Here is a 3556-nt window from a genome sequence, read left to right as displayed (position 1 = left end):
CTCGGTCAATAATGATATGTGATACATTCGAACCCTTGGTATCCACGAGTTCGCTTTGACAAATGTTGTTTATTAATTAATTGCATAGTTCATGAAAGAATGCAAGAGTCATTTCATGAATTATATGGAATTAATCACGTTTAAAAATTCTATTCAAATTCATATTAATAAACTCGTAATAAAAAAAAAATGTCTTTTTCGCAAGGCCAACTAGGTTGTCTTTTTCTTTTATAAAGTTAAAATAACCAAATATTTCAATAGTAATGACAAAGTAAAATCGCGATCTAATAAAACTCCTTTTTCTTTTATAAAGGTTAAATAACATATATTTCAATAGTCAATAGAAACCACTACCTATTAAAAAAAAAAAGACAAAGGCTAACCTTCAATTCAAAAGGGAAATAAATTAAAATAAAATAATTAAATGTGTCAAAGGTTGTATTTTTAAGCACACTTTCTAGCTAACAGTCATTTTATTTGATATCTAACTCTCTCTTTTTTTGTAGCTTTAAAGGTGTAATGTATGTAAGTAAGTTCTATTGTTTTTAAAAAAATATATGAAAAATATTTATATTTCTACTAAAAGTGGAAAAGTAGATTATATATCATGTGTAAAATTAGTCAAATAAAATTCTAAGTCATGATATAAATTGTCACAAATTATAAAGAAATAAGCATTAAGAACATTCCAAAAAATTGTAAAAACAATAAGTAAAAAGATCAAAAACATTGAAAAAAAACGAGTTTTTCCAACTAAAAAGTACTACAAGGTTTATGTTCTAATATAAGCCAGATCAACATGAATCAAAATATACTTATTCTAAACCTAGATTGAGCCTTTAGTTGTATTAAGCTTCTTCCAATTCTCTCTATTCTATTGGAATTTAATTTTTTCTTATTGATGCCATTTTTTAAGCAACTTAGGTCTTGATCATACCGATATTTCTCGATCTTCTTTGTATTTCCTAGTACCTCAGTGTTGATATCATCTTATTTCTCGATCTTCTTTGTATTTCCTAGTACCTCAGTGTTGATATCATCCTTGTCAAGAAGAAGACTAAAAATATCAAAATCGGGTTTTGGGCAACAAGCCAATTGTGGTGCTTAAAATTTTACCCCAACCTCCCCATCACCAGCATCATTAATTAACATCTTTCTCGATGACTACACTTCACCCTTAATCGCACCCACATTTCTATAATTATGTACGTATTAATATCATATTTTGAATCACTTTTGTTTTTAAATTTGAATATAATTTTGAATCCAAATGAGAACATTAATATTTTAAAAAGTGTAGATAACTTAAAACACATCTAACTAGAGTGATTTCTAAGAGAATAAATGTTATGAATTCAAGTCACAGATTTAAATTTTACTTAAAAGTTTTAAGTTAAAGTGAGTGTCATTGCTACAGGTCGTGCTACATTCCAAATATAAAAATAAAATAAAAAGTAGTAAAGGGTTTTGTTAAATAACCGTCATATTGCACTTGCTTTGGAAATTGATGATTGTCAATGCACACCACTTTAGACTTTTTATTGGCCGGCTATCTCACTTCTATGAGAGGACCACCCTTAATTTCGACTCTCTTAATCTCAGTCTTGCACCACGAAAGTGACAATTCAAACATGACTTTATTAATTAAATAATTGTGTTTATTTGAAAACATTTGATGTATTTAGAGATAAGTGTGAGTTTGAATGAAAAAACTTCGATAAATATTTTAGAAGATAACTAAATTAAACATGCATAAATTTGTCTACCTCGGAGAAAACCTAGAATGAAAAAACTTCGATAAATATTTTAGAAGATAACTAAATTAAACATGCATAAATTTGTCTACGTTACTAACTCTATAGAGTGTTTACAAATGAGGTAAATATGTTGCATAGTCTATGAGCTGTATCATCCATATATTTTACTATGTCTTCCATGTTAATTTTCATTAGTTAAATTATGATAATATAGTACTACTGTTAGATCCACATTTTGTGATGCACAATGAAAATGAACATAAGGCATGGGTGTCATTAAATTATATATGTAGTGTCTTTAAACATGATCATGAATCAAATGAAATGTCATATCAACCAGTTAAAGTTAGATTAATTTATGAGAAGATAGATAACTTTGATGATAATACAAATCGATAATACAAATCGAGAAAAATAATGTATGAAACTAATTTACACAAAACAAAATTCATGGACTAATGTGTGTTTTGTAAGGATTTGTAAGTCAAACCATCCACATTATCACCTTAGAAATCCTACCCAAGAGCCTTCCAATGCCAGCAACCGCTTGATAATACAACAATTAGTTTTTTAAAACAAAGTTTGTTATTTGAAGAAGTTAATACGATCTCATACGATCGTGCCCCAGGACTTTTGCTCTATTAAACAAGAATGTTTTCACCAGTGGTTGACAATATAACAAATAATTAATTGGTCTACACTTTCTTGCAACACATTCGACATTGACTAGTGCAATTTCTCCTACATTTATCGTCTATGAGGATCTTCATATGGATGACGTACGCTCTATCCAAAAATGAGATTTTGGTTAGAAAAATCTTCCACACCTTATCAAATATAGTGTATCAATTATACCGACATGGAAAGAATGTCGTGTATTTCATAGTTGTTGCAAATTCAATAAAAATATATTGACAAATAAGTTACCAAAACAAATATGCAAATTGTGTTTTTCCAAAATACACCGTTCATTAATATTTTCTGACTCTATAATTAAGTTACATTAATTAGATTGTTGCTAAAAGTATTCTCGCAAAAATCTTCATATGTCGCATTACTTGATCTAGTTGCTAAATGACATGTGGTGATTTTACGAGTGTTTAATTATATTCGTTATTCAATCATGCCCTCTAACCTCTTGGATCTTCTACATGCAAGTCGGGTTAGAGGCCCGCCCGACCCAATCCATTAATGGGATGTGACAATACAAAAACAAGTAGTGGACACATAAAAATCTTAATAGATGAGATGCCATAATGTCTAACTAGTTATATAAATGTCAATCAAGAAATGAAAAAAAAAACTATAGCAAGAGAGAAAGAAATGGATGGAGTGATGATGAAGATGATAATTAAATGTTAATAATGGAGGAGATGGAGAAAGGGAAAGAGGTCCCTCTCAATTCTCATGTGGAAGGAAATGAAAGTGAAAGTGAAAGTAGAGAGAATGGGGGAGAGACAAGGAAGAAAGATTGAGGAGGTGGAGAAGTGGTCATTTTAGTGAAAGAGAGAGGCATGGGCAAATATATATCACTATCTTTAATTAATTGCCTAATTCCATTCACTTTCAACATTATGGGACTACAAATCTATCTCCATCCCATTTACACATTATTCTCTTTTCTATGTGTTTATTATTTTTGTGTTTTATGTTCCTTTGTGGAAATTATCAATATATAATTTGTCATCAACTCTTGGCCTAATTACACTTAGCCTAATTAAACTTGAGAGATTGATTTGCCAAGTTTTATGTATAGAGCTTGTTTGATATTTGACTTATTTGGGTTTTTTTTTTATTAA

Source organism: Impatiens glandulifera, chromosome 5, assembly GCF_907164915.1.
Source record: "Impatiens glandulifera chromosome 5, dImpGla2.1, whole genome shotgun sequence".
NCBI classification, from domain to species: Eukaryota; Viridiplantae; Streptophyta; class Magnoliopsida; order Ericales; family Balsaminaceae; genus Impatiens; species Impatiens glandulifera.
Note: the sequence above shows the minus strand (reverse complement) of the source record.